The following is a 17,771-nucleotide window of genomic DNA, read 5'->3' on the forward strand; positions in this document are numbered from 1 at the left end:
GATTGATAATATTAGAGAAAAAATAATAACCATGCAACCGTCTACTACAGTATCGTGTCAGATAGTGCATTGTAGTGTCCCTGAGGAAAAATTCAATTCATTTACTGCTTTAGGAGAGGAAGAATTGTCTAAACTTGTTAAATCATAAAAATCAACAACATGTATGTTAGACCCTATACCGACTAAGCTATTGAAAGAAATGCTTCCAGAGGTCATAGACCCTCTTCTCAATATCGTCAATTCATCTTTATCATTAGGATACGTACCAAAAACTTTTAAGCTGGCTATTATTAAACCTCTTATTAAAAAACCACAACTTGATCCTAGAGAATTAGTCAATTACAGGCCGATCTCAAATCTCACTTTTCTGTCAAAAATACTAGAAAAGGCAGTATCATCACAGCTATGTTCCTTTTTAGAAAGAAATGGTATCTGTGAGGATTTCCAGTCAGGATTTAGACCGTACCATAGTACTGAGACTGCTCTCATTAGAGTTACTAATGATTTGCTCTTATCATCAGATCGTGGTTGTATCTCTCTATTAGTGTTACTGGATCTTAGTGCAGCATTTGACACTATTGATCACAATATTCTTTTAAATAGACTCGAAAATTATGTTGGCATTAGTGGAATTAGTGGCATTGTCATGGTTCAAATCATACTTATCTGACCGTTATCAGTTTGTAGTAGTAAACGAAGACATGTCATATCGATCACAAGTTCAATATGGAGTACCACAAGGCTCAGTACTAGGACCGTTACTGTTCACTCTGTACATGCTACCCTTGGGAGATATCATTAGGAAGCATGGCGTTAGTTTTCACTGTTACGCTGATGATACTCAGCTCTATATTTCTTCGCGCCCTGACGAAACTTACCAATTCACAAAATTAACGGAGTGCATAGCTGATATAAAAAATTGGATGACCAGTAATTTCCTACTACTAAATTCAGAAAAAACAGAGATTCTAATTTTTGGACCAAAAACTTCTTCACGTAATAACCTAGAATATTGTCTAACACTTGATGGCTGCTCTGTTAAGTCTTTGTCGTCAGTTAGGAACCTGGGTGTGCTCTTTGATACCAATCTTTCATTTGAAGGCCATGTTACTAGCATCTGTAAAACCGCATTCTTCCATCTTAAAAATATATCTAAACTACGACATATGCTCTCAATGAAAAATGCAGAACAGTTAGTTCATGCGTTCATGACCTCAAGGCTAGATTACTGTAACGCTCTACTAGGTGGTTGTTCTGCTCGCTTGATAAATAAACTACAGCTCGTACAAAATGCAGCAGCTAGAGTTCTTACTAGAACCAGGAAGTATGACCATATTAGCCCAGTTCTGTCAACACTGCATTGGCTTCCTGTTAAACATCGTATAGATTTTAAAATCTTGCTAATTACTTACAAAGCACTAAATGGTTTAGCTCCCCAGTACCTGAGCGAGCTCCTAATTCATTATAGTCCTTCACGTCTATTGCAATCTCAGAATTCAGGCCAGCTGATAATACCTAGAATATCAAAATCAACTGCAGGTGGTAGATCCTTCTCCTATTTGGCACCTAAACTCTGGAACAATCTTCCTAGCATTGTTCGGGAAGCAGACACACTCTGTCAGTTTAAATCTAGACTAAAAACGTATCTCTTTAACCTGGCATACACATAACACATTACCAATTTATATTTCCAAATCCGTTAAAGGATTATTAGGCTGCATAAATTAGGTCAGCCGGAACCGGGAACACTTCCTATAACACCTGATGTACTCGTTACATCAGAAGAAGAATGGCATCTACGCTAATATTAGTCTTTCTGTTTATCCCGAGGTTCACCGTAGTCAACCGGATCCGGGCCGTATCCAGGTGAGACCAAGGACCTGCACCTTGACACGACCACAACGCAGCCCTGAAGTATCAGCAGAGATTGAGTCAACTAGATCATCCCCTGTGAAGGCCTCATCGACACGACAGCCACGACACAGTTCCTCAACAACCATCCATACCGCCGTGATGAATAAGATCCTCAATTGGATGGAACTGAAATAAATACTTTTAATGTTGCGATCCTATTGGACTTATGATAGCAACCTGAATTGTAACAAAGCACTGTTGGCCAGAGGAGAACTGGCACCCCGACTAAGCCTGGTTTCTCCCAAGGTTTTTTTCTCCATTTTAACACCAATTTGCCACTTGTCTGCCACCTGATGTCACCTGATGGAGTTTGGGTTCCTTGCCGCTGTCGCCTCTGGCTTGCTTAGTTAGGGACACTTGACTTGACATTTTGATATTCAACAGTGCTTTGATCTGCCTGCATTGACACTATTCTTTAAGAGCTGCTGTGCAGCCAAACAATGTACCAGTTATCAATGTAAAGCTGCTTTGACACAATCTACATTGTAAAAAGCGCTATATAAATAAAGGTGACTTGACTTGACTTGACATGCCCCTTAAAACAGAGCATTCAAATAAGGGTGAACTCACACTAGGCACGGTTGTCTTGAACCGAGCCCGAGTGCGATTGTCCCCCCTCCTCACTCCCCCGCTGGCCTGCACTCATATTGCTCTTAACGTTCAGGGCCGGAGCACACTTACATCATATACAATACAACTTTTTGTATGGAAGAAAACAGGAAGAAATGCACTTTTGCTAAGATACTGCCTAATATATTTTTCATTTATGCTGCGCAGCAATTTTCACTTGATTGTGCTGCACGTATCAGAAGATTATTACGAAGGCTGATGTTAATGGAGGAATTTGCAGCTTTACTCACAAACTACAATTCCTGATCATCATTAAGGTGAGAACCAGACCCGTTATAAACCCAAATACATTTGAATTAAGTACATTAATTGAAAAGTGTACTATCCAAGTAGTAATAAAGATGTTTGCTGTCGTAATTATGACAGTAGCGGACACAAAAGTAGTAGCCGTTCCATGCTCCGGTGTGATTAGCGCTCACACTGCATGCGTACCGTGCTCGAGCCCAACTGAACTGTGCTCTGGCCCACCCAGACAAAGCATGTTAAAAAAAAAATAGAATTAATTTTCCCTGAAATAGCTAAAAAAGCCACCGATACACAAAGTAAATACCGTTCAATACCCACAATACACAAATGACAGCAGAACGTGAGGTTTAAATGACAATGCAGGTTTGGATAATACTATAAAAAAAAATTTTTAAAAATCAGAAAAACTTTTTTTGAGTTTTTGTAAAAGGTTTTAAATTTCACCCGAAGAGAAAAAAAAAAAGAAAAGCAGAAAAAAAAACAATCAAAGAAGCGATAGTCTCGATATGAGTCTTGGTGTGACTGTGTGAGAAAATGTGAGTGTGTATTTGTGTTGGTGAATTGAATGAATGTAGCAGGCTGCATGTGTAGGTCAACCACTAAACAAACAAGGCTGGGAAGGGGTTTGGAAATTCTGCGTGGGATTAAAGGTTGGTAGACTAAAGGCTAATACCTGAGGCAGGCGATACATACAGCTTTCCTTGAGTTGTGTTGCAACTGACCAACAGTGTGGCGCTCAATCCAATCCCTCCGTGACTTTGGCGATCGCACCAGTCAGAGCACAAAGAAAATCCAGCAAGCTAGGTGGTGTCTGGTTTTCAGGTCCTCTCTATACCTTATATATCGTTTTTTACTGATTTTTTTCTGTATCATCACAGTACCATGTAAATATGTAACCATGCAATGGAAACCTGACTACCCATTAGTGCTGGGCGGTAAAACGGTTCATCTGGCATACCAGTTTCACAATCTTCTCTTCGCTGCACTCGAGACAGAAGCTTTCGCCGCTGACGAGCCTCACAGCGGATTGAGCTGCTTCAGCACCTACCTCGCTGCTGATCGCCGCTCTCAAAACCTGCCCAGGGCGCAGCTCACGAGCCGCCTTCAAAGTCACAAGCTGCTGCACAGCCGTTCCCCTGTTGCCATCCGGCAAACACTATAAAGAGCATTTTCTAGAGAGGAATTTCCTAGAGCAAATTTCCATTGAGAAAATTTCTGTGGCGTTGATGCAAATGCCGCGCCACAGCTGTTGATGATGACGGGCACAGCGAGTGTGTTTTGTGCCTGGGGATATCCCACGCTGAAACAGCACTCGCTGAGACGTCATGCTCTCACTGCGAGAGCATGAGTCTCGCCTCTTTGGGAACAATATGTTTTTTGCATGTGTCAGGCCCGTTCAAGTGCCCATATGCCCTACTGCTGTGATAGCGGACAAAATAAAAAACAAACATACTCAAAAAGAGAGCATTTTTCCTCTTCCACTCACAACGTGTGTCAGGCCCCCTCTTGGCGACCTGCCGCCCGAACAGTTCCAACCCCTCGCCACACGGGCCAAGGCCTGGGATGTCATTCCCGGAGTGTCAAATTGGGTTTTGGGGATAATAAATCAAGGTTATTCACTTCAGTTTGCTCGCAGACTCCCGCGGTTCAGCAGCGTGGTCAACACCTCAGTAGAGAGCAAGAACACTCATGTTTTACACTCCAAAGTCAGGAATTTTCTGGCAAAAGGAGCCATAGAGATGGTTCCTCCAGCTCAGAGCGAGTCAGGCTATTACAGCCGTTACTTCCTTGTCCCCAAGAAGGATGGTGGCCTCAGGTCCATTCTCGACCTCAGATATCTGAACCGCACCACATGAGACGGTCGTTCAGAATGACTACTCTGAAGCAGATCCTCTCGCAAATATGCCCAGGGGACTGGTTCTTCTCTCTGGACCTGAAAGACGCATACTTTCACATCCAGATAGCCCCCCATCACAGGCGATTCTTGAGATTCGCCTTTTAAGGGAGTGGCATATCAATACACCGTCCTTCCATTCGGGCTGTCCCTAGCTCCTCGCACTTTTACGAAGTGCATGGATGTAGCTCTCTTGGGACCTCTCCCTGGTCTTGACGGCCCTAAATAGAGCACCCTTTGAGCCTTTGCACTCAGTTGAGACTAACCCCTGGGGTCTGAGGTGTTTTCTGGGCACTGAAGGTGTTTTGACATGCCCTGACATTCGTGCTAATTTCTGTTACTTATAACATTTTCATGTCATGTCAAGTCAAGTCAAGTCACCTTTATTTATATAGCGCTTTTTACAATGCAGATTGTGTCAAAGCAGCTTTAAAGTGATAACTGGTATATAATTTTGGCTGCACAACAGCTCTTAATGAAAATGCCGTCATTGTCCAGCTTAAGTTAATTAAGTATTGATTCATTCCATTGTAAGAATCAATAGTTATTAATTTAGTTAATTTATCTATGTCAGCACTGGAGTAAACAGTGATGTCATCATCTAGCTCAGTTCAGTTCGCATACAAGGGTGTCGAAGCAAGCAGATCAAAACATTGTTGAATATCAAGTGTCCCCAACTAAGCAAGCCAAAGGTGACAGCAGCAAGGAACCCAAACTCCAACAGGTGACATCAGGTGGCAAACAGGTGTTAAAATGGAGAAAAAAACCTTGGGAGAAACCAGGCTCAGTCGGGGGGCCAGTTCTCCTCTGGCCAACAGCGAACAGTGCATGATTGTGATTCAGGTAGCTTTCATAAGTCCGATTGGGATCGCAACAATTAAAGTATTTACTCCAGTTCCATCTAGTTGAGGATCGTATTCATCACGCAGGTATGGGACGTTTTGTTGAGGATCTGTGCCAGTGGCTGTCATGTCGTTGAGGCCTTCACAGGGGATGATCTAGATGACCCAATCTCTGCTGACACTTCAGGGCTGCGTTGTCGTGGTGTCTAGGCGCAGGTCCTCGATCTCACCTGGATACGGCCTGAATACTGCTGACTACGGTAAACCTCGGGATAAACAGAGAGACTAATATTAGCGTAGATGCCATTCTTCTTCTGATGTAGCGAGTACATCAAGTGTTATAGGAAGTGTTCCCGGTTTCGGCTGACCTAATGTATGTAGCCTAATAATCCTTTAATGGATTTGAAAAGATAAATTGATAATGTGTTATGTGTATGCCAGGTTAAAGAAATGTGTTTTTAGTCTAGATTTAAACTGACAGAGTGTGTCTGTTTCCCGAACAATGCTAGGAAGATTGTTCCAGAGTTTAGGTGCCAAATAGGAGAAGAACCAGCTCTTTATTTTATAAAGGACCAGCTCTACCGCCTGCGGTTGATTTTGATATTCTAGGTATTATCAACTGGCCTGAATTCTGAGATCGCAATAGACGTGAAGGACTATAATACGTTAAGAGCTCACTCAGGTACTGGGGAGCTAAACCATTTAGTGCTTTGTAAGTAATTAGCAAGATTTTAAAATCTGTACAATGTTTAATAGGGAGCCAATGCAGTGTTGACAGAACCGGGCTAATATGGTCATACTTCCTGGTTCTAGTAAGAACTCTAGCTGCTGCATTTTGCACGAGCTGTAGTTTGTTTATCAAGCGAGCAGGGCAACTACCCAGTAGATCATTACAGTAATCTAGCCTTGAGGTCATGAACGCATGAACTAACTGTTCTGCATTTTTCATTGAGAGCATATGTCGTAGTTTAGATATATTTTTAAGATGGAAGAATGCGGTTTTACAAATGCAAGAGATGTGGCTTTCAAATGAAAGATTGGTATCAAAGAGCATACCCTGGTTCCTAACTGACGACGAAGACTTAACAGAGCAGCCATCAAGTGTTATTCTAGGTTATTATGTGCAGAAGTATTTGGTCCAATAATTAGAATCTCTGTTTTTTTCTGAATTTAGTAGTAGGAAATTACCGGTCATCCAATTTTTCATATCAGCTATGCATTCCGTTCATTTTGTGAATTGGTAAGTTTTGTCAGGACGTGAAGAAATATAGAGCTGAGTATCATCAGCGTAACAGTGAAAACTAACATGCTTCCTAATGATATACAGAGCTACAGACGCAAACCACTCTGAGCAGCGAGGCAGACAGGAGACTAATCATGACTAAAGTCTGATTACACTGTATTCAATATAATCTCTGCTACAATAATATGTGAGCAGCATGTATGTAAAATTTAGTAGTTTTGAGAAAATGACGTTTATGCATGGTTTGTGACACAAATATTTTTTTTTTTTTAAGTCAGTGAAATAAGACCATAAAACCCATACTGAATATATGTTCAGAAGAAAAATGTATCTTGTAGCCTAGAATTTAATGGAATTTGTAGCCTAGAAGTTAATATTTAATAGAATTTAATAGAATAGCTAATAGCCCGCCCTTTGTTGAAGGTTTGTTGAACCTTTGTTGAAGGTTTTGCATGAGGTTTACTTTGAGACGTGAAATACTGCTTTACGCTTTCTGTAGTAGAAAGAGTAATTATTGTTCATCAACATAAAAGCTGTAAAAATGGTTGTCTTTACCTACTAATTAACTAAAGAAATGTAATTGCTGTTCAACCTGTAGCTGTGAGATAGTATGCGAGCAACACGACAAATTCTATTTCTGACATACTTCAAACGCTAGCACTACTTGATATGAAAGACAAATGAATTTGCACGATCGCTTGTTGCGTCCAGTGTGGACAGCCTCTAGCTGTTAAGGTGTGGCACCCCGGTGCAGTAACGAGTTAACTACCAGTAACTAGTAGCGGGAAGTTTGTATCATTTTACTGACTCAGATCTTTGAATCTCATTCAGCAAAATGAACAAATCTTTTTTCAAGTCATTCCGCTCATTTTGTTCATTTCAGCAGAATATAATTGAAATGATACATGTTAAATTACCCAACGCATACTACTTACACAAACGTTTATCACATTTGGAATAAAAAATAAACTATAGGCTAATACAGCCACAAAGGCCAAATTATGAGTAAGAAATAATCAATAAATTGCTTAGCAGGGTCTTCAGGCTATGCAGTCTGTTAACTCACCTCACCTCCCGATCCGAGTCGTTCGTTCATCCCATCACAGCCCCATAGGCTGAATGCAAAAACTGAAATGATTAGTTTATCTAGTCTTCGGGTTCGGGTCTGAGTCCTTTGTTCTTTTTTCACGTGACTGCTTCCCAGCTCAGTGTCTCACAACAAATACATTACATTCGTATTACTATTGACTGTATGTTGTATTATATTTAGGAATTATCATAATTATCAAAAGATATGTGCAATAAACATTTATGTTATGTCCCTAACTATGTGACCAATCTTTTAATACAAATATTAGACCAATAATTTCACCCTTTATATAGGAAAATCAATTATTAGGCTATACTAGCTAAACAACAACCACAAAACTAAACTAAAAAAAATAACTATGCACTTGTTTGTAAGGAAGGTTGTGAATGGCTGTCACATCACGTGAAAAAAGAACAAAGGACTCAGACCCGAAAGACTCGAGAGATGAACTAATCATTTCTGTTTCTGCATTCAGCCTATGGGGCTGTGACCTGATGAACGAACAACTCGAACCCGAAAGACTCAAGAGGCGAACAAATAATTTCTGTTTCCTGTACAGAACCTATGGGATGTTGCGCATGTGCGGTCTTACACAAAATGAACGAATCACTCTCTGGGACAACTTGTTGTTCTCGAGTCATATTAAAGATTTGTTCAAAATAAACAAATCGTTCATGAACGGCACATCACTACCAGTAACGCTTTTTCACAGTACCCTCACACAACTACATTGATGGCTTGCTTCTGCCACTGCTGCTATCATTAATATTCACTACATTGCAATACTGAATTAGCAATACATGCTGTTGCTCTTAATAATATTAGCAATGTTGCAGTATGAACTGCTGTGTATGCTGCTGCTGTTAAATATTCATGAACTTTACAATCTGAATTTGCTATAGTTTACTGCTGCTGCACAAGTAGCCTTCACACTGCAAGCTTGAGCGGCACGTGAACAGCACGTGAGCGTAACTACATCGTTACTGCAGACATGCGTGAGTATTCACACTGGAAGCATTTGCACAGCATCACAGCAGCGGCTCCAAGCTACATATAAGTGAGCATTCCTTTACAAAGACAACCATAAATTTCTTTTTATAAGTTGGTCATTTATAAACTTGATAGTCTTTGTTTAGTTTGTTAACATGGAGAGGTGTACAACATTCTCATGTAAACGTAAATAGCAAACAAACAAACAAACAAAAAGCCTTGCGTCATATTGCTGCACACGAATGAGGCAAGCTTTGTGTTTACATCATCTGCCGGTGTACATGTTCGGGAACACTTCCTATAACGCCTGATGTACTCGTTACATCAGAAGAAGAATGGCATCTACGCTAATATTAGTCTTTCTGGTTATCCCGAGGTTCACCGTAGTCAACCGGATCCGGGCCGTATCCAGGTGAGACCAAGGACCTGCACCTTGACACGACCACAACGCAGCCCTGAAGTATCAGCAGAGATTGAGTCAACTAGATCATCCACTGTGAGGGCCTCATCGACACAACAGCCACGACACAGTTCCTCAACAACCGTCCATACCGCCGTGATGAATACGATCCTCAATTGGATGGAACTGGAATAAATACTTTGAATGTTGCGATCCTGTCGGACTTATGATAGCTACCTGAATCGTAACAAAGCACTGTTGGCAAGAGGAGAACTGGTCCCCCGACTAAGCCTGGTTTCTCCCAAGGTTTTTTTTTTTCCATTTAAACACCTATTTGCCACTTGTCTGCCACCTGATGTCACCTGATGGAGTTTGGGTTCCTTGCCGCTGTCGCCTTTGGCTTGCTTAGTTGGGGACACTTGACATTTGACTTGACATTTGATATTCAACAGTGCTTTGATCTGCCTGCATTGACACTATTCTTTTAAGAGCTGCTGTGCAGCCAAATAATGTACCAGTTATCAATGTAAAGTTGCTTTGACACAATCTACATTGTAAAAAGCGCTATATAAATAAAGGTGACTTGACTTGACTTGACAAGACAGCAAACTTGGACTCGGCGCTTAAACCCCCGCTTCACTGCTGCTCACGCGCTGCTCCTGCTCCCGATGTGAATGCACCCATTGGTTAACGTACGACGGAAAAAATACGCGCCACTCACGCTTAAGCCCTGTTGGGTAAGCAAAACATAATCGAATGCTTATTTCAATTAAAAGAGATCATGTAGGCTACCATCTATGATTTGTCACTGAAATTTCATGCAAGTACATGGTCTACTTACTGCTGCCACTACTTATATTGTCTGCAAACATTATAATTTTGCTATGCATGCTGCTGCTTGTTAATATAATTATAGCTCTGCTGTCTGAATTTGCTATGCACATGGCAGCTGTTAATAATGTTTGTTAACATGCAGTCTGAATTGCTATGCATACTGCTGCACTAAAGTACTTAGTATAGCTATAAGAATAGCTGTAAGCCCCATTGAATAATTGGAAATGTTTGAGAAATACCTGGAAAACTTCCTTGACACGCTCTAGATAAACTGAAATAATTAATATTATTCTTACGTGACAGCAGTGATGTCTACTTACCTAAGCCTACTAATAAGCTTACGGTAAGGTATCCAACATTAACATAATCGCTGTTCGTCATGTAGTTATGAAATAGTATATGCCCAAAAATAATTCTGCTGGAAATGCAGCTGCTAGTGTACTTAGAATAAGAATAAGCTGAATACATTGTTTGCATTTTAAATCATGACAATGTTCTTTGCATGGTAGACTCATTAGCCAACACATGACTGATATCAACTCATTTAAGCAAGACACACAGTGTCTACTACGTCTGCTAGCGTTCTGTTGCTGTTGATACTTGCTAAATTTGTATACATGCTACTGCTGCTGTACAAAATACTAGGGATCAGGCCTAGTTCCATAATCAAATCAGTGAAGGTGCTTCTGAAATTACTGAGGTTGCTCTAATAAAGTGCAGATGTAGGCAAAGCAAACAGCTCCACCATAGTGTACAGTGATATATTTACATGTCATCACTTTTACCAATTGGAATAGAAAAAAAAAATTTCAAAATATTTTACTACAAATATTTTCTATTAATCTATTATGCAATACTTTGCTTTAGTGTGTTACTATTTTAACATGTCATATTTCGGTCCCGTGCAGAGTGAATCTAGCATTTATATGTAAATATCACTTCCGAATCTTTGCAGCATGCAATTGACTATATGCCGCTGCTGCCTTTGGCTTGCTTAGTTGGGGACACTTGACATTTGATATTCAACAGTGTTTTGATCTGCCTGCATTGACACCATTGTATGTGAACTGAACTGAGCTGGATGATGACATCACTGTTCACTCCAGTGCTGATATAGATAAATTAACTAAATTAATAACTATTGATTCTTACATCTGAATGGATTAGGGCTGGATGATTAATTGAAAAGTAATCGAAACCGAAATTCAGAACCTATAACTGACATAATTTTCCCATGTCGGTTATTTAGTTTTTTTAATCCTGTTAATACTTTCCCCTTAAAAACATACTACCGTGCGTGTAGCCACGTGACTCCGCCCCGTCCAGTCAACACGCAGAGACACGCGCAAGCGATGAGCCTTGCGTCTTCACTAAACTTAGTCACTTGTATGTGTTTTAAGGTTTGCCAGTTTGGACATTCAAGCGATTAGACGATTAGATGTGTATTATTATATCGAGCTACCATGTTCGCGCAGCTGCATTGTGGCACACGAACACTCATACAAACAGTAGCTGCACAAAACATGACGATCACGCGCACAGAGAGGAACGCAGAAACTCGTTGTCAGCGCTGGAATTTAATACTAAAGTAATTAATCACTAAAGTAGTAATTTATCACTAAAGTAGCTCAGAAACTCAATTTATCACTAAAGTAGCTCAGAAACTCAAAAGTTATTATAGCATATATTTTTCTACTTTTGAAGTAACTATTTACAACCCACAGCTTCACAATTAATAGAGTATGACTAATTCACAAACGCAATCGCTCTCATTGCATACTGGTACCGTGCTACAGATTTCTGCTCGTTGTAAATCAGATGAAGATAAAATTATCTTTATCTGATTTACAAAGAGCAGAAATCTGTAAGAAATGTTACGAACCATAGATAAAATAACTGCTGAAAGTGAGCTGTTATGTCAGATCACTCTTTCAAAAGGAAAAAATATCCCAACTTTAATAGTCAAGCAAATTCACAGTACAAACCTTGTAAGTGAACTATGAGGGCAAAAAAAAAAAAAAAAACAGAAACAAAATAATCGCTCATTAATCGTAATCGAGGTAAAATGTTCAATTAATCAAGGTTTTGATTTTAGGTTATAATCGTCCAGCCCTAGAATGGATCAATACTGAATTTACTTAAGATGGACAATGACACCATTTACTTTAAGAGCTGCTGTGCAGCCAAAATTATATACCAGTTATCACTGTAAAGCTGCTTTGACACAATCTGCATTGTAAAAAGCACTATATAAATAAAGGTGACTTGACTTGACTTGATATGTACAGTTACTTCCTGGTTGTCGTTAAGCCAGCTTGGGCATTTCCGGTGAACTGTTAGCTGATTTCTGTACTCGCTGTACATTGACACAAAACCATTAGTGGTAATGCAGTTATCACATTTACCTAATTTGCCAATAAACCTGTTTTACTGATTACAATAAAAACGAAGCTATTGGGACCGTTTAAGAAATGCCGTGTCTGTAATTAGACATGCACACGCATTTTTTTTCCAGCACTTCAAATGTTATTTTTAATGTGATGACCACAAACATTATTTGTTCATCCTTCTGAGATTGTCCCCATTTGTAAAACGTCTCAGGATACACATGTAACCATGGTTCCCTGAGAACAGGGAACGAGGCACTGTGTCTTAACACGCTATGGGGAACGCCTCCGCGGGAACCGGTGTCTGAAACGCTATCAAATCACGACAATGGTATTGGCCGGCGACAGCCTATGACGTCACTACTAGTGCGACCCGAACACACATAAGGGGCGCCTAGAGAACAAGCATGGGAGGGAGACGCAGTGTCTCGTTCCCTGTTCTCAGGGAATCATTGTTACATGTGTAACCTGAGATGTTCCCTTTCGAAAGGCCACTCAAAGGCTTGGAACCAACAACTTCAAACAGAAGGGGTCCCTTTAAGGGAATGTGGCCAGGGAGCCGAAAGGAGCCCCGGCCAGTCACTTCTCAGGGGAGCATAGTCTCTAATGCCACAAGGGAGGCCGACCTAGTCCTACTTTAGTAACCTAGTCTGGCCAGCAATCTGTCTGTTACCTAAACAGAGTCTAAAAAGCACTTGCCTCCAGAGGAGGCGTCCAGAAAGAGGGACCGCAAACTGGCAGTAACCAACTCAGACCAGATCGTAGAGACGGGCATCCTGGGGAGCAGGACTCAGCATAGCGCTTAAAACCCTTGCAAACGAGAGGAGTTACTCTTAAAAAAGGCACTCTGGAGGCTGAGTACTCTACATAGGGTCCCTAATGTACCATTTAGAAAGAAATGGTATCTGTGAGGATTTCCAGTCAGGATTTAGACCGTACCATAGTACTGAGACTGCTCTCATTAGAGTTACTAATGATTTGCTCTTATCATCAGATCGTGGTTGTATCTCTCTATTAGTGTTACTGGATCTTAGTGCAGCATTTGACACTATTGATCACAATATTCTTTTAAATAGACTCGAAAATTATGTTGGCATTAGTGGAATTGCATTGTCATGGTTCAAATCATACTTATCTGACCGTTATCAGTTTGTAGTAGTAAACGAAGACATGTCATATCGATCACAAGTTCAATATGGAGTACCACAAGGCTCAGTACTAGGACCGTTACTGTTCACTCTGTACATGCTACCCTTGGGAGATATCATTAGGAAGCATGGCGTTAGTTTTCACTGTTACGCTGATGATACTCAGCTCTATATTTCTTCGCGCCCTGACGAAACTTACCAATTCACAAAATTAACGGAATGCATAGCTGATATAAAAAATTGGATGACCAGTAATTTCCTACTACTAAATTCAGAAAAAACAGAGATTCTCATTTTTGGACCAAAAACTTCTTCACGTAATAACCTAGAATATTGTCTAACACTTGATGGCTGCTCTGTTAAGTCTTCGTCGTCAGTTAGGAACCTGGGTGTGCTTTTTGATACCAATCTTTCATTTGAAGGCCATGTTACTAGCATCTGTAAAACCGCATTCTTCCATCTTAAAAATATATCTAAACTACGACATATGCTCTCAATGAAAAATGCAGAACAGTTAGTTCATGCGTTCATGACCTCAAGGCTAGATTACTGTAACGCTCTACTGGGTGGTTGTTCTGCTCGCCTGATAAATAAACTACAGCTCGTACAAAATGCAGCAGCTAGAGTTCTTACTAGAACCAGGAAGTATGACCATATTAGCCCAGTTCTGTCAACACTGCATTGGCTTCCTGTTAAACATCGTATAGATTTTAAAATCTTGCTAATTACTTACAAAGCACTAAATGGTTTAGCTCCCCAGTACCTGAGCGAGCTCCTAATTCATTATAGTCCTTCACGTCTATTGCAATCTCAGAATTCAGGCCAGCTGATAATACCTAGAATATCAAAATCAACTGCAGGTGGTAGATCCTTCTCCTATTTGGCACCTAAACTCTGGAACAATCTTCCTAGCATTGTTCGGGAAGCAGACACACTCTGTCAGTTTAAATCTAGACTAAAAACGCATCTCTTTAACCTGGCATACACATAACACATTACCAATTTATATTTCCAAATCCATTAAAGGATTATTAGGCTGCATAAATTAGGTCAGCCGGAACCGGGAACACTTCCTATAACACCTGATGTACTCGTTACATCAGAAGAAGAATGGCATCTACGCTAATATTAGTCTTTCTGTTTATCCCGAGGTTCACCGTAGTCAACCGGATCCGGGCCGTATCCAGGTGAGACCAAGGACCTGCACCTTGACACGACCACAACGCAGCCCTGAAGTATCAGCAGAGATTGAGTCAACTAGATCATCCCCTGTGAAGGCCTCATCGACACGACAGCCACGACACAGTTCCTCAACAACCGTCCATACCGGCGTGATGAATACGATCCTCAATTGGATGGAACTGAAATAAATACTTTGAATGTTGCGATCCTATTGGACTTATGATAGCAACCTGAATTGTAACAAAGCACTGTTGGCCAGAGGAGAACTGGCACCCCGACTAAGCCTGGTTTCTCCCAAGGTTTTTTTCTCCATTTTAACACCAATTTGCCACTTGTCTGCCACCTGATGTCACCTGATGGAGTTTGGGTTCCTTGCCGCTGTCGCCTCTGGCTTGCTTAGTTGGGGACACTTGACTTGACATTTGATATTCAACAGTGCTTTTGATCTGCCTGCATTGACACTATTCTTTAAGAGATGCTGTGCAGCCAAACAATGTACCAGTTATCAATGTAAAGCTGCTTTGACACAATCTACATTGTAAAAAGCGCTATATAAATAAAGGTGACTTGACTTGACTTGACTTAATGAGAGGCATAACTCTACCAAGGGAGTTCTTACTAAAAGAATCTCTTAAACCTTTAAGACCAACTCAGGGAGCGAGGTCCTCTGTATGACGACCCACACAAGAGAGAGGAGTACCTACAGCCTAAAATACTGATCTACCGGGGGGGTCTCAAGAGAGACTGTACTCTAAGGAACGACCCTCAATGCGAGGGGAGTACCAACTAGACTCAACCAAGACGAGTATTGACCAAGCTCAACGCAAGTACCAGGGAGGCTCCTGAAGAGCCTACACTCTGATATAACTCTAGGGAGTCAGGATACTAGCTTAGCTGGAAGTAGCTAAGGACCTACTCGACCCAGAGGATCGCCTTCAAGGTGGCCTGCTCGAGGGCCAACTACTTGCTAGCAGATCTAGAATTCTAGGGCTAATATAAGGGAGGCTCCACTGGAGCCTGAGCTATCTGATAACCGTCTGCTCAACTCTAGGGAACTAGGACACTCAGGAAACTAGCTCAACCCGGAGGATCGCTCTCAAGGAGACCCAAGGAGGGCCAACTACTTGGTAGCAAATCTAACTCCAGCAGAAACAGCCACTAGAGGTATTGCAGGCTTGGAATACTTGTTTGCATTACCATAACGAGCCATGTACTCAGCATAACGCTTTCTACCCTTACAAACAAGGGGAGTACAAATCTATGCAACCGGGCTTACGAGGAGGCCTCAGATAGATCTTAACATGACCACAGGCCCGGGGCTAATGGGAGTGTGCTCAACTCACCCTGAAAGGAGGGAGTACTCGATAGGCTCAACCTGAGCATCTCTGGTGATGGGCACATATGGGGCACAGAGCTCTGGGAATGAAGTGAGCTAAACCTGAGAAAGGGCTTAAGGGTGAAAGCCTGAGCAAAAACTCTTGCTCCAGGAGGAGAAAGACCGTCTGAGCTCCGCTCAGGAGGAATGGAGGCCTCAACAGGAAGAAAATCCACAGGAGGGGCCTGTAACACTCGACCCCTCGACTTGATAATAATCAAAGAGCTTTTGTTGAGAGATTGCTTTAAGCTCGAACCAGATAAAGCTACTACCAAAGCTCTAGAAAGCGAAGACTTCAGCATAGTGCTTTCCACTCTTTAAATGAGAGGAAGTCTAACAACGCTCAAGGATAACCCCTGGGAGAGGCTCTCCTAGAAGTAGCCTACTCTGAGCTACGGCATGCTAGGTGGCGGAAAAGCTACAGCATAACCACCTCTGTCTAAAAGACACTCTTAAAGTAGCCTAGGCCAGATATAGGGGCGGCCCAAAAGAAGGGCCGACACACATGCACTCACGACCATCCTGGAGCTCGATGGAGCTGAGACTTCAGCCTAACAACTCTAAAGAAAGGAGGCCGGCTCACAACACACAGGTGAACTCACCACCTGGAGCTCAATGGAGCGGTAGCTTCGAATAGAGACTCTCAAACGAGAGTAAGCCAGCTCACTCACCACAGGGTAATGTCAAGGCGGCCCAAAGAGGGACGACACCTACAGTCATGATCTATCTGGAGCTCGGGGGAGCGGAGGCTTCAGCATATCGCCTTTTACTCTCTCAGCGAGAGGAAACCACTTCACTCGACCTAGGGAAGGTATCAAGGGGGCCTAACAAAGGCCATACACCTCAAATCGTGATAATACCTGAAGCTCAGCAGAGCGGTGGCTTCAGCAAAACAACTCTCTTTAATGAGAGGAAGCCAACTCACTCAACCAGAAAGATTATCAGGGCAGCCCCGAAGGCCTGAGCACCTGACATATCAACTATCTGGAGCTCAGATGAGCAGCAACCTAGAAAACCGACTCTCAGATCGAGAGGAGGCCATGCCATTCGCTACAGGTGATATTTCGTTCTAAATGTTACCCATTATATAAAAACCTCACAAAGACAGGAGGCACATAGTAAGGGTGTCACAGAGCATAATCTGTTGCCGCGTATGACCTGCCATATATGGGCAGGACCAGAGCTTTCAACGTCGATGCCACTCCAGCCACGCGATAGTTCGCAAACATCTCGTCCAATGGGGGCATCGACACGTATCTAAGCTCCCGCAACCCCTCGACATCTGCATAAATTACATGCTGATGTTAACAGATGCGGGACAAAATCAGATTCTTCCACGCCTTGTCGATCTCGAAGTGGAGATAAAAAGGGAAAGGAAGGCTCATATACGTGGGTGCAGATAAACAACACGCGACTGGGGTTGCCATGGGAAACACACACAGCGCAAGCAAACAGTTTCCTCAAAAACTGAATGTGCTCGCTCCTCGCCCAAACAAACAACGCACAAGTAATGTTTGTGATTAAGTGTCAAAAACTTGAACCAATCCACACATCACTAAAACGTAAAAGAGCACAGTCTGCCGATATTCACAAAAG

General features: G+C 41.8%; 1 protein-coding gene and 1 long non-coding RNA gene across 3 annotated transcripts in view; both read right to left on the reverse strand.

The window, feature by feature from the left end:
- Positions 1-1,652, reverse strand: part of LOC127494473 (uncharacterized) — a 214,708-nt gene extending 213,056 nt beyond the window's left edge. The window contains exon 1 of the long non-coding RNA XR_007924886.1: positions 1,516-1,652. This is a non-coding gene — a long non-coding RNA (uncharacterized LOC127494473). The remainder of the gene's footprint in view (positions 1-1,515) is intronic.
- The window catches only part of il1rapl2 (interleukin 1 receptor accessory protein-like 2), a 685,297-nt gene that overhangs the window by 503,995 nt on the left and 163,531 nt on the right, over positions 1-17,771 (reverse strand). The window lies entirely within an intron of this gene.

The sequence above is a fragment of the Ctenopharyngodon idella genome, chromosome 14 (genome assembly GCF_019924925.1).
Source record: "Ctenopharyngodon idella isolate HZGC_01 chromosome 14, HZGC01, whole genome shotgun sequence".
Classification (NCBI taxonomy): Eukaryota; Metazoa; Chordata; class Actinopteri; order Cypriniformes; family Xenocyprididae; genus Ctenopharyngodon; species Ctenopharyngodon idella.